This window comes from Schistocerca cancellata, chromosome 5, assembly GCF_023864275.1.
Source record: "Schistocerca cancellata isolate TAMUIC-IGC-003103 chromosome 5, iqSchCanc2.1, whole genome shotgun sequence".
Taxonomy (NCBI): domain Eukaryota; kingdom Metazoa; phylum Arthropoda; class Insecta; order Orthoptera; family Acrididae; genus Schistocerca; species Schistocerca cancellata.
Genome location: NC_064630.1, coordinates 215006741 through 215022173, shown reverse-complemented (window position 1 = coordinate 215022173; position 15433 = coordinate 215006741).

Below are 15433 nucleotides of genomic sequence, written 5' to 3'. Positions count from 1 at the left end.
TATTGATTGTTGCCGACTTACGTGGTGGGCCTTAATAAAAGTGATATTTCATTCAATTTTGATGTACGGTTAAATGCTTTTGTGAAGTTCCCCTTTTTAACAATATTAATCTTAAATTATTTGTTACGTTAATGAATGTTAGACTCGCTGAATCTTAAAACATGAGCATACAAGTTGAACATTGGAATAAACTTTTCATATTAATTTCCTCGGCTTGTCAGTTCACTTTAAAGCAAAAGATCTTTAGTTTGAGAAGTGGCATGAGCCCCCTCTCATATTTCTATCTTACGATTCTCCTCTCTAATTGCATGCGGTGGAAAGTTGCTATTCCTTCACACGCGGACTTCCCACGCAGCGTCTCTCGTCACCCAGGTGGTCCGGTGACAGGTGGGCTCTGCTAATCTGGAAAGCTTTAAGCCGACGGGTGTGAGGGAGTAGAGTGAATGCTTTGCAGACACCGACATTGTCAAGAGGCAAGCCCGCAGAGCCTGAAGTAGCGGCTGGGCTAGAGGTTCCGTTACTTCGCAGAAACTTAGCGAAAACACTTTCTGGCGGGCTACCAGCGATGCGTGGGAATGACTTGTGTACCCAGGCAGCTGTGGCGGGAAAATTCCCGCACTTTCTGCAAAATAGTAACTGTGATTGGCTTGCTCAGGGCATAGCTCCGTGACGTAGCAAGATCGGCGCAGAAATTGGCGCCAAGAATCTCCATTGGTGGAATGGTAGCGTTCCGGCAATGGAGTGGAATTTTCCGCCGGTTTTCGAGTTGCTGATTGGAACGTTTAACCACGGCCACTGTCGTGGGGGCAGGAATGTTATGTGTTCGGTTTTTGTACGGGTGCTCTTGTAAGTAGTCGGCTCTCGCCTTTCGGTCGAGGACGTCGAAGCAACCAGCCAACAGCTCCGGTACGCCAGATCGTGTCCTGGCAGTCAAGAAGACAGTTTGGTAATGTATATCCGCAGCACCGGCAGATAGGGATTTTCCTAGGTGATAATCAGAGCTCAGCAGAGCGCGCCTGTTCATCTTTTTTCTAACCTTGTTCTGTCATGGGTAGCAGCAATTAATGTTGGGTTGGCTATGTGTTTTCTCTAAGATTTGAGTTGGAAGGAATTTGCTGCACATACCACTTCGTCATAATCCTCGCAATCTAGTTTAGGTACAACTTCACATTCACAGCGTTTGTTTGAGTATCCAATTTGCGCCAATTTGATGTATTGTTTCATGTGTTTTTGTTTATTATTTTGTGTTTAGTCTTAATAAATCATATTGTTATTTTGGACAAAACTTTCATTCTGTTAATCGGTAGAGCAACCCCATCATTCCTCACTATGTTAATGAAACCTTCGTTCATTTAACTTATTTATCAAATTAAATTATTGCAGGTGCCAAACTCTCTTCTACTCCACTGGCAGGGTTGATGAGAGTCAGTTCGCATATTTTTTTTATCCTTGTGCAACAGCAAAAGTTGGAGTTAGAATAGGGGGGCTTAGAGCATCATGTACATATGTAAATTCTAGAAGAATTGAGTGTTAAAAACACTGCTAGCCCCGGCACCTCGCATAAAATGGCGACCCTTAGCCTCGGATCTTCCCTGTGAATCTTCTGATAAGCAAGTATTATTAGTAGTAGGGACACTCAGAATGTTTTTTGCTTAATTTTTTTATTGATTGATACCCACGTTTTTTTCGGGTAGTTCCGCATTTAGTTTTAAGTAGTGGCGCGTGATTACTGTTTTTGTTTTCAGTGTATATATTCTTTTGTTCATTGTTTTTGTGTTCCTTTGATGGTGTGTCCGTATCACATCACACTTTGTCGGGTTTGTGTGCGGTTTCTGTACCACAACAAATCGTGGGTATAATTACAGCGTTGGAGAGGCGTTGTTGAAATTTTATGTCTATGTGTAAAAATATATGGAGTAGATTAATTTTATTGTGCATTTTAGATAAATTTGTTTTTTCATGAATGATAACGAGAAGTAAGGCACGACTATTATCGAGCGAAGCTAAAACAAAAGAGGATAGCATAATGGATAAGGGGCAGTTTAACGGGAATAGGTTCGGAGATGAGATGGGCACATTTTTAGCAGGACAGGACGCCAGGGTCTTTGATGAGGAAGGTGATTTGGACGCGATCTCAGAGCAGCGTTGCGGCCGTGATTATGATAGTGAAGTAGAGGATGAAACAGAGACAGGCACACAGGTCGAGACGGTAGCAGAAGTTTATAATCAAACGAACGAGAGCAGACAGGGGCTAGCTCGGTCACGTCAGAGCTCTAGCGCCCAGTTGTCCAGAGTTACATCTCCCACGTTTGAAGAGGATCAAAAAGATGACGTAAACCCAATACTGAGCTTCCTACGATCAATGAAAGAAGAAGCTGACGAACAACGCAAGAAGGAGAAGGAAGAAGAGGAGAAACAACGCAAGAAGGAGAAGGAAGAAGAGAAAAAACAACGTAAGAAGGAGAAGGAAGAAGCTGACGAACAGCGTAAGAAGGAGAAGGAAGAAGAGGAGAAACAACGCAAGAAGGAGAAGGAAGAAGAGAAAAAACAACGTAAGAAGGAGAAGGAAGAAGCTGACGAACAGCGTAAGAGGGAGAAGGAAGAAGAGGAGAAACAACGTAAGAAGGAGAAGGAAGAAGCTGACGAACAGCGTAAGAAGGACACTGAGGCAATAATTTCGCGTAAAGGGGAAATTCGTGGGGAATTACTAACAATAAAGAAAGAATGTGGTGAAGCAAAACAAATGTCAATGGTAGCACAAAAAGTAGCAGGCCTAGCCAAAACGGCACCAACAGGGGCAATGAAAATCGCAAAAGTAACTTCTCAACTCGCAGGGCGCTTGCGACGTGCGACACAAGCACACTCAAAATTCCTAGCGGTCTTAAAGACTCAAGGTAATATGGTGGTTACGAACATCACGAAACGAATGAAAGAAGTAGAGAGTCGGATAGCAAAACTAGAGCGAAACGGGCACACGAGCACTGCGCGTTCGGATACCAATGATGGAGTTCACGGAATTGTGTCTCCGAGGAAAAGCCCGCCGTGCTCTAGCCCAGTGACAGAGTGCGGAACCAACAATGCACACGCAGAAACAGAGAGTAATAGCTCCAATAATTGCAGCCCACTTAGAAGAGTGAATGCTGAATGCCACGTCCACTGTGATACAGAGGTAGCAAATCACAGTTATCAGCAAGATAGATCAGGACACTCAGCAGACGTGCAAGTATCGGAAACGAGTGACAACAGAAGTGCGAGGATCGGACAGGATTTTGATCACAATCACTTCCTGTCGATACTAAAATTCCAGAAGTTCAAAGATAATGGAGGGTCGATGCATCCGAAAAGCTGGGTGATGCAGTTTACAAATTCATTACCGTCGTCATGGCCAACTCAGGCAAAATTAGAATTCATGTGTGGACACATCGAAGGCCAAGCCGCGGAAAAGATACGGGGCGTGGCAGCGACGTGTCGGACTTATCAGGAATTTGTTGGTGCATTCCTGCGGACCTACTGGTCAAAGGAAACGCAAGATAGGATTAAAGAGGAAATAATATTTTGTCCTGAACTGGAAGTGTCCGGGCATAGGAGCGCAACTAAATTTTTTGATGATTTACTCAAGAAGAATCAGTTTTTAGATAGTCCATATAGCAACGGAGAAATCATTAAATTTTGCTTTTCCAAATTGCCAGTTAGGTACCAACAGACACTTGTCGGCAATTGTGGATCTGACATAGAAGCATTCAAGAGTCTATTGCGCGAACTCGAAGTAGCCTTTGATAAACAAGACGCAAAGGACAGGAAGAAAGGGCAAAGTAACAAATACCACGGGCCAGGAAGAGAAGACGACAACAGATCGCATAATCGCACTGGTCAGTTAGGAAACCAGGGTTACGGAAGTCAAGGTTACGCTATTCAAGGTTATGGAAACCAAAGACACGGAAACCAGAACGTCAGGGAGCAGGGTCAATCTAGACAAGGAATCTGGGATAAGAGGAATAACGAACAGCAAAGCGACCGTAATTGGAGAGAGCGAAACCAAGGACAACAGTGGAACCAGGAGGTTGAAACTAGACCCGCAAATCCTAATGCACGTCAGAGGAGGGGGAGCTTAACAGGGGATTGACGCCAGACTAGTGCGAACACAGGCCGCCGGAATTTCGCACGTAATCTCGGACCTGGCCAACTACGGATGATACATTACGAAGATTTATCAGAAATCCTGCTCGAGGAACATAAAGCAACTCCTCGACAAGATCGGCAGCCTCTTATCACAGTAGCAATAGCTGAAAAGAGTATGAATGCGATAATAGATAGTGGAAGCTACATAACAGCAATATCTGAGGCAGCATACAAGAGGTGCTCTCAGGAGATGGACTGGCCTGTCCTATCGGTTAAGAAAACCAAAATAAAAGGGGCATTAGCGGGTAAATGTACGGAGGTCACCCAACAAACAAGACTGGAATTCTCCTGCCAAGGACACAAAATAGAGTCTAACTTCTGGATCGTGCCAAATCTGGCGATCGACATGATAATAGGAACGGACTTCCTAAATGAACATGAAGCGATAGTTGATCTAGGACGAGGTGAAGTGGTTTTGAGGAAAGGGAATCCCGTCCACATTAAGTTCGACGACCAGCTGATCCCAGCTCAACAACCGTCTAACTGTGTACGGATAAACTATGCGTGTCTGAAAGACAGAAAGGAAGAACAGGTAGACGTTGCGGGTAGGGGAGAGGACACGGATGAGAATGAAGTCGGAATAATGGGAGAAATAAAGGAGAAAATAGGAGAAAAAGTGGAAGCAATAAAGAATATAAGGTGCGACCACCGCAAAGAACTTCATAAATTACTAGTAGAACATGCGGAGGTCTTCCTTCCCAAGACAGGATCAATAAAGAACTTCCAATATGAATTTCGTGTACGTCCGCACAACCAGTTTCGTGTGCCACCCTATCCAATCCCCTTGGCATATCGACAGAAAGTAGCAGCTGAAATTGCGCGAATGCTGAGTGAAGGAATAATAGAACCTACGGCTTCAGCCTATAATAACCCGTTAAGAGTAGTCGAGAAGGCAGATGGTAGTATTCGTTTAGTCTTGGACTCGCGACAAATTAATACCATAATAGAACCCGAAACAGACAGACCGGAACGATTGGAGGAACTCTTACAAAATTTCCATGGAATATCAATCTTCTCATCAGTTGATCTAAAATCGAGTTTCTGGCAGATCGAGCTCCATCCAAATTGCAGACAGTACACAGCCTTTTTAGCATTTGCAAGATGTTACCGGTTTCGTCGTCTCCCATTTGGTTTGAACATTTCGTCTGCCGCATTCATTCGGGGACTGGACGGCATACTAAGCGATAATTTGAAACGTCATGTCACCAGCTATGTGGACGATTTGCTGATCGCGGAGAAATCTTGGGGAGAGCACAATGCGGTCCTCGGTGAACTCCTTGCGACATTCAAGGAATTCGGAGTGACTATCAATATCGAAAAATCGAATTTTGGGACGTCCTCTGTCAAATTTCTAGGACATATCATCACGGGTGAGGGCATTGCGCCAAATCCCGAAAAGATCGAAGCGTTTGAAAAGTTTCCCATTCCTACGACAAAGAAGCAGTTAAGGGGGTTCTTGGGGATCATAAATTTTTACAACCGCTTTATACATGTCAAAACTCAGAGCAGTCCTAGGTTGCATCAACTTACAGGAAAGAAGATTCCTTGGGAATGGGATGAGGCGGCCGAATCCGAATGGAAAGCATTAAAATTCGCATTATTACAAGCACCCATCCTATCACACCCTAACTTAGCAGAAGAGCTTTGCATAGTAACGGACAGTTCATACTCAGGTCTGGGTGTCATGGTGTTCCAAGACTATGTACATGAAGGAAACAGGGTGTGGAAGACAATTGCGTTTGGTAGCAGAGTACTAGCCAAGAGAGAGAGGAATTACTCAGTAACCGAGTTAGAGGCGCTGGCTATTGTATGGGCGTTTGAAAAATTCAGATACCTTCTGTTTGGTCGCAAGACGAGGGTCTACACAGACCATAAGGCACTCGAGTTCTTGATGACTGCAAAGCTTAATCACAGGCGGCTCATTAGGTGGGCATCATATCTGCAGCAGTACAACTTTTCGATAGAATATATCCCCGGCAGTCAGAACATTATTGCAGACGCCTTATCACGGTCACCGATCGGATTTGAGCACAACATGGAAGAAGATCTGGAGGAAAATCACTACTGCCTTTTCTATATGCAGAAAGTAGCCTTTGAAAATTTTATTACCTGTAGTATGCATGACATCAAGAAGGAGCAAGACAAGGACCCTGCCCTAGTGTTATTGAAACAGAAATGGATAGACAGAAGACACGCCACCATCAGGCAGTTCTACCTCTTGCGGAAAGGCATAATTTTCCACCGAAATTATGCCAATGACACTGAATGGGGGGTATGCATCCCTGAACACCTAATAAACAAGGTTATATGGCATACTCACCTCAGCTATGGACACTTCGGACCACGCAAGTGCAATCTCAAGCTAAGGACCATTTGTTACTTTCGAAACATGGAGCGTCGAATTCGGAGGGTACTGTCGGTGTGTAAAGACTGCCAAAAGGCTAAGCACACCACTGTGAGCATGCAGGCACCATTATACCCAATCGTACCGACCAAATTAAGACAATTAGCAGCAACAGATTTGATGGGACCTTTGCCAAGAACAAGAAGAGGATATACTTACGTATTAGTGTTTGTTGAACCAACGTCCAAATACGTTACCTTTACGCCACTGAAGAGGGCGACAGGACGAACCGTATCACGAGCCCTAATCCGGGATTTCCTACCACAGGTTGGTCATGTGAGTAGAATTATTTCTGATAACGGGCCACAGTTTAAGTCAAAAACATGGAAGGAGACGTTGCGTCGATGTAAAATTGATCCCATCTTTATATCTTCACACCATCCGAGCTCGAATGCTGCAGAACGGGTTATTAAAGAACTCGGAAACTTGTGCCGGTTGTACTGTAACAAACAGCACACGACATGGGACGTTTTCCTTAAAGACTTCCAGGAGGTGATCAATGAGGCACCCCATGGGATAACAAAATTGGCACCCATTACAGTACTGAAAAACCGGATTCCTAAGGACTTGATAACCAAGGTCGTAAACTTCCCACCAAGATCGCGAACGCAGCACCAAGCCATAGTGGATTTGGCTCTCAAGAGGATACGGGCTGCAGCAGAGGTCAGGAAGAGACGTGCCGAAAGGGGAGCTCGTCTACGACACTTCCAAATTGGACAAAAGGTGCTCGTTAAGTCTTTCCGACTTTCGAACAAACAAAAAATGAAATGACAAAAATTCTATTCTGTTTACAACGGCTCGTACCGTATAAGGAGAGCAGCTCACCACAATGCTTATGAATTGGAGACGCTGAAAGGAAAGAAGTCCATAGGACTCCACCACATCTCTCACATAAAGGAGTTCGTGGAATAGTAGTAGTGTAAGTGGTGTACATAGTAGAATGGGCAAATACATGAACCTTGCTATAGTAGTAGTGTAAGTGGTGTACATAGTAGAATAGGCAAAGATATGAACTTTTCTTCGGGGAACAATACTCGTCGCATTAATAGATTAAGATTGTTAATTAAAGTAATAACACGTTGCGTTTTCTCGCATAAGAATGTACTGCTGTTAATTTTTTGTCTATGTTCGGGATCTCCTCTGTTGTTGCGATAAAAGGCACTACCTTTCCATGAGAAATGTTTTTGTCCTTTCCTATCTGGTGTCCATGTTGAGGGATAAGGATGAGTGACGAGATGTCGCACAAACGGGCGCATACAAGAACGTGCTCTTAGAAGCGTTCTGAGAAGTCCTGATACGCTCCATAGCGGCCACAGCCAGTTCGTGAGACGTTCATACCAATGCTTGCAGGCACGCATCAGTGCACTGCAAGATTGTGGTATATTGCGTGATTTCGAGGATGAATATTGGCAGTATAGTTTCTACAGTGATGCGCCAACATCGTTGTCTTGCAAGTCGGGATGAACCTGTGAGCGTTTGACTCCAATGGTGCCCTAGGGCCTAGACGGTAGAAATGCGGGCATAAAGCCTACCATGCCAATGCGCTGGTTGGGGATTTAGCATGCTGCTTGCGACTGTCACAGATGAATAACCAGTGACTCATACTAGGATATTCGTGACATACTGTGTAGCTGGCGTGTGGTGGGTGACTGAATCCTCAACAGGAACCAGACTTGGCTGGGTCAAATTACATTGCCTATGGAAAGGTGCGCTTTCATTGCTAAGACTGCATCACATACAAAATTAAGTTCAACTATAAATTTATTGTCTTGTATAGCCATGGCTAACCCAGTCTCCGGAGTTTCAGTGAGGCGTAATGAAAACTTGGAGGTCATGTCGTACGGCGCGCACATCACTGTCGTCAATAGCGGCGAGCAGCGAGACATCTCAACGTAACAGGAATTATGTAAGAGTATTGTATAAGGCAAACAAAAAAAAATAAATAAATAAAATAAATAAATAAATAAATAAAAGGGAAAGTACGTTATACTAGGATAAGTTAAACTGTAGGTTTTAAATATAACTAGATCCTTAATAGTGTGGCGGTTTTCTACCACTAGTGTTCAGCACAGCGCGCCTGTTGAGATGCTATTTTTCAGGTCACCAAACCACAGACCCGAGACGGAGGGAAGACTGGCGAGCGAAAGTAGCATAGTTGCATGTTCTTTATAGCACAGTAAAACTTAGACCTGCGTAACAACATAATTTAATTAAAAGACATTGAAGGTAGATCGTTGGCAAATGGTAGTTAATTCTTGAGCATGTCTACTGTCGATCTATATAATTAATAGTAATATTAGTGCGGGCCGCACATTTAGTTCTTCATCCAATATAGCGTCACACACCATGTACAATAGTGAGATCGGTCTCTACACAAATATCAAGATAAATTATTTCCATTTTTTGTTATGATAGCTACAGATAAATAACTATAAAATTAAAATTACAGTGTCTGAAATGACAGACCATCAATGTATTGTTATGTAAATTTATTATAACATAGAAGGTCATGGGGAAAAGTTAGGCAATAATTTTTGTAAGAATTGTGCAGAGGACGGGGATCGTGGCAATGCAGAGGCCAGCCGGAGGTCATCGGCTACCTGCAGGAGGAGAGCGTCGGCGCGCTACCTGACGTGAGGGGCGCGAGGGCGTCCAGTCCTACAAGCTGACAGTCACCGGGCCGTGTACCTGAGGGATTAGGCGGGATCCTCGCCGGGCCACAAGCGAAAGTGAGGCTGGCCATTGACACTGACACGCGACCCTCGCGCGACAGCCCGTTAGCTCTCCGGACGCGGTGGCCGTTTGGACGGATTCCCTGCGGCAGGCCACGTTGTCGTGAGTACACGAAGAAGATCACATATCGTGTCAGAACCTGCGCCTCATGTGCCTCAGGACAGAAAGGGACACTATATACTCACCTGTTTGGGTTTTTACAACTCACTAGCATAGGCCGATCTGCATACACAAAGCAGTATCGTGCCACACTAACAAATGTATGGTCTCATTTCTAACTTATCCTCTCTATTAGAGAGCAGTTTTAGCAATCGTCGCTCCTAGTTCGATCCTGTATGGATGACCTCACACACTTGTGGAGTCACTCCACGTGCCATCATCCCTCGTCGAACTGCAATACTGGGAAACGTAAAGTACTGTCCAGCGAGAGAAGAGACCTAGACTAGTGATGTATCCCAACAAGTAGACCTCAGAGACAATTAATCGACGTGAGGAGGGCCTATCACTGTGTCTTCCTACCGTACTGCCGTGATCATATGCGTGGGTCTGAGTACAATCTCAACAGCGTACTGCAGACGCTCCAGCACTCCCTATTGCTGTTGCAACAACGTAGCAACAACACCCGACGTTTAGCCCTATGTGATGTCAGTACTGTGGCCCCATCCCAAAAGCCCCCCTCCAATGCTCAAGACATGGAACCACGTGCATCAATGCATATGTCTCAACATGCCAACCCCCTCAGAGAAACTAATGAATTTGTGAAGTGCTTCGAACATTTCTAACAATGTGATTTAGTGCCTCATTCTCAGCACAGTCGTGAACAGTGTGCAATGTGCACGCACAACTTAATGTCCCATGAACCTTGTTTTTTTAAATTTCTTTCTCTAGTGTTGTTTTTGTAATGTATGTGATACCTTGTATGTGTTTGTTTTACACTGTAATTCTTATTACAAATTACTGTATTGTTCTCCACACCATTTTTTTTATCTTGTATTTATTGTTGAGTATATGGAAACAGTGTGCCTGAAGTCCCCATAAACTGAAGCAGATACCACCACTGTCATTGTGAATGGACCATCAGTTCAGGGAACATTTTGTAAAGGTTATTCTTGCTGCAGGGAGACAGAATGAATCGGAGGTTGTAATTAGATTCTGAAAGCTCACAAAGAGATTGTTAACTTAAATAGTATCATGTGTGAGTGAGTTCAGGTTAGTTTAATGATTAAAATTGTTGTAACATCTTGGGCATTTAATTGTGGAGCACTCCAACTCTGATTGTAAAGAATAAATTGCTCCATATTTGGCTCACATGCCCGGGCCATATTTAGAGAGTGAATGTCTGTGTGAATCGGTGTTTGGAAGGGGCTCCCTGGGTATGGATGTGTGATGTGAGTGTTAGTGTTCCATATTAAGAAGGTGAAGTTGGCTACATCATAAATAATCCTCCCTCTATGAGCTGCATTTTTCAGTTGCAGTTATTTTCTTTATAGAGTGCGGCATGTGCAGCCAGTTTGCGAGATTGTTCTTGGGCGATTGACTCACTACCTTGCTCCTAAGTGAGCCAACCGCTCACCAATTACAATCTAAAATGGCGTAGGGGCTATGAGAAGTGGCATGAGCACCCTCTCATATTTCTATCTTACAATTCTCCTCTCTAATTGCATGTGGTGGAAAGTTGCTATTCCTTCACACGCGGACTTCCCACGCAGCATCTCTCGTCACCCGGGTGGTCCGGTGACAGGCGGGCTCTGCTAATCTGGAAAGCTTTAAGCCGACGGGTGTGAGGAAGTCGAGTGAATGCTTTGCAGACACCGACATTGTCAAGAGGCACGCCCACAGAGCCTGAAGTAGCGGCTGGGCTAGAGGTTCCGTTACTTCGCAGAAACTTAGCGAAAACACTTTCTGGCGGGCTACCAGCGAGGCGTGGGAATGACTTGTGTACGCAGGCAGCTGTGGCGGGAAAATTCCCGCACTTTCTGCAAAATAGTAACTGTGATTGGCTTGCTCAGGGCATAGCTCCGTGACGTAGCAAGATCGGCGCAGAAATTGGCGCCAAGAATCTCCATTGGTGGAATGGTAGCGTTCCGGCAATGGAGTGGAATTTTCCGCCGGTTTTCGAGTTGCTGATTGGAACGTTTAACCACGGCCACTGTCGTGGGGACGGGAATGTTCTGTGTTCGGTTTTTGTACGGGTGCTCTTGTAAGTAGTCGGCTCTCGCCTTTCGGTTGAGGACGTCGAAGCAACCAGCCAACAGCTCCGGTACGCCAGATCGTGTCCTGGCAGTCAAGAAGACAGTTTGGTAATGTATGTCCGCAGCACCGGCAGATAGGGATTTTCCTAGGTGATAATCAGAGCTCAGCAGAGCGCGCCTGTTCGTCTTTTTTCTAACCTTGTTCTGTCATGGGTAGCAGCAATTAATGTTGGTTTGGCTATGTGTTTTCTCTAAGATTTGAGTTGGAAGGAATTGGCTGCACATACCACTTCGTCATAATCCTCGCAATCTAGTTTAGGGACAACTTCACATTCACAGCGTTTGTTTGAGTATCCAATTTGCGCCAATTTGATGTATTGTTTCATGTGTTTTTGTTTATTATTTTGTGTTTAGTCTTAATAAATCATATTGTTATTTTGGACAGAACTTTCATTCTGTTAATCGGTAGAGCAACCCCATCATTCCTCACTATGTTAATGAAACCTTCGTTTATTTAACTTATTTATCAAATTAAATTATTGCAGGTGCCAAACTCTCTTCTACTCCACTGGCAGGGTTGATGAGAGTCAGTTCGCATATTTTTTTTTATCCTTGTGCAACAGCAAAAGTTGGAGTTAGAATAGGGGGGGCTTAGAGCATCATGTACATATGTAAATTCTAGAAGAATTGAGTGTTAAAAACACTGCTAGCCCCGGCACCTCGCAAGTTATTAAGTACAGTTGCGGCCCACACACGCGCGAGAGTATTTTTTCTTACCTCCGTTAACCATTGTATTGTAGTCGGAGTCCTGGCTCTGGCTCTCGGCTATGGTACTGAAAATAAGAATCTTAAAGCTACATATTTTCTGCATCGTCGGGCGGCTGTGGAGAAAAATTAATATTATGTTAATAGCGGGCGAGTTTTTCGCTTCCGCTAATTTTTCATAAGTTAATATCGCCAGGTAATGGCGTCGTTGGCTGCATCGGCCGCTGCGATTGTTGAACTGTAAATTACTTGAATGCAGGTTAATTCAAGGAAGGCGGACATGAAATCGGGATCACCTCTTACAAATTAAAAGTGCACAATAATATTAAATCAATATATGAACTGCTTAACTTATACAAATATGCTTACATTTGCCAGCACTCGCAAGATGTCTGTCTACACACAACCAAGACAAGAGAAGAAGTGAAGACGACTAAAAAATTAACAAAAGAGCGTATCTTGTCATCTCTTTAGATCATTTTGTTATATTTCTTTGCACTCGAAATCTACACAGAGAAATTATTATTTTACGGCTACATGATAAAAATATATTATTCAATTTTTAAATGTCTCTTCTTTATAAATACTGTTTTTTAAGTGTTTTCTTATTACCTCACTGGGGACGCTATAAACCCTTCGTCACCGTACCAATACCGACGCCTAACAGCAAGTTATGCCACTGACATTACTTACAAAGCAAATCCTGCAGCGCACAGTCTGGACATCATTCCTCTGAAGTTGGGTACCCGTAAGATAAATAGTTTTCCGTCTACACTGGTTCAAGGGCGAAGGTTTAATTGTGGCATGTATGTAAATAACGGGTCAAGTGCCAAAATAGGAAAATTTGAGTTTTTGTGAAATTCCACTGTAAATGCAATAACGTATATCCTGGCACAAGCGCAAGAACAGCGGCAGTGTTTATAGGTGTTTGAAGACGGCGCTCGTGTCTAAGACCAACATCGATGTTGTAATAATACGCCATGCGCCAACTACTCTCCGTTAGAGTCTGGGTGTACACTTGTGTGAACTGCTCACAATTGAAGTGGTTCTGTGGTTTCTTTGTAATAACAAGGCACTTCTGAAGTAATTATTACGTGTAAATAATATACAATATTGCAAAATGGAAAGGAAACTGCACCAAAACCGGAGAAGGGAGATTCTCAAAGTGAAAGGAAAAAACTAGGCAGCGGAGGAAAGGAACATACTCGAAAAGGCAATATTACGGTTCCAGATAAAGAGGATGTCCAGTACCAGGTGGGCCTTGTCTGTCATTTCAACAGTTATTTTAAGGCTTGGAATCAACGTAAGTAATGTTAAAGTACCGGGTGATCCAAAAGTCAGTATAAATTTGAAAACTTAATAAACCACGGAATAATGTAGATAGCAAGGTAAAAGTTAACACACATGCTTGGAATGACATGGGGTTTTATTAGAACCAAAAAAACAAAGTTCACAAAATGTCCGACAGATGCGCGTCGTTTGGTGATGATCGTGTGCTCAGCCGCCAGTTTCGTCATGCTTGGCTTCCCAGGTCCCCAGACCTCAGTCCGTGCGATTATTGGCTTTGGGGTTACCTGAAGCCGCAAGTGTATCGTGATCGACCGACATCTCTAGGGATGCTGAAAGATAACATCCGACGCCAATGCCTCACCATAACTCCGGACATGCTTTGCAGTGCTGTTCACAACATTATTCCTCGACTGCAGCTATTGTTGAGGAATGATGGTGGACATATTGAGCATTTCCTGTAAAGAACATCATCTTTGCTTTGTCTTACTTTGTTATGCTAATTATTGCTATTCTGATCAGATGAAGCGCCATCTGTCGGACATTTTTGAACTTTTGTATTTATTTGGTTCTAATAAAACGCCATGCCATTCCAAGCATTTGTGTCAATTTGTACCTCTCGATCTACATTATTCCATGATTTATTCAGTTTTCAAATTTATACTGTCTTTTTGACCACCTGGTATTTTAATACGTTTAATGGATTACTGAAACCAATATCTTATCGACAAAAAATCATTACTCCAATTATGAGGTTATAGTTAACTACTTCCATGGAATCGTTTACCTACCTAACAGGATAGGGTTATTTTATGAAAATGAAACATAAGCTTTTGGTGAAAGGACACTCTTTTAGGTCTTTCGAGCGCGATATTGCTCACATTGAGAAACAAAGGAGGCTAACGTGTGCGAAGGCCCGAAAGATTTAGTTAGCCTCATCACTGAATCTACACGCACAGCATCATTCACAGTAACTTTTAGGCAAGAAACAGACCTTTACAACCTTAAGTCAGCTGCTAAAAAAATATTAGTTTCACCAGTATGCGTATCTCAAAAGCACAGTTGATCGGATTGACTGCTGAACATCTAGGGGTACAGAGAGTTCGGTCAACTCTGAATATAAATGAAGAGTTCAAGTAACATCTTGAAGGGGAACGTGAAGCCTTCGATGTTCAACAGGTGCAGCTGGAAACAATACGCTGTGAACCTAGGTTGTCTGAAGACAAGAGAAGAGATGTAGCTAAAATAATTCAATTTGTACTAAAGTAGACTAAGTGTTTTTTCGAGAACCTTTGGAAATGAGTGCAAATGTGTGTGATGGCACTTGTATCGTAATTTGTCTGAAAGCTATTGCATACAGAACGTTTCATTTTCTTCAAATTTTGTATCATTTTGTTCGTGAACCTATTGATGTAGAACAAAAACACTCATAGGTCGTGAAACCTGTTTACCGCTTTTGTTAACTGCTATGCACATTCTGTTGATGATCTCTAAACCAGATTTTTGACGTTTGACCCAGTGTTTACTTACATGCCACATTTATAGCTACCATATTTATATATAGACATAGTAAAAGTTACAAATTGCACTACCTCCGTACCTCTTCCAAAATTAAAGAAATTTACACGTTCAAAGAATATAAAAATTGTATTCTAACTGTATAGCTCTAATAGATAAGGTAGGGAGACTTTCCAGTTCTGCAGATGCCCTACAACCAAGAAAATCCTTTCTTAAACGACTGACAAACTGGGGCATTGGAAATATTTTTATCATGTTTCCAGACAAAAACTAATTCTCCGAAAGTCTGTATTTGTGTATAGCTGAGTCATAGCGTTATTGCTTTTCAGTGCTCAGTTATGTGTAGCCAAATTCC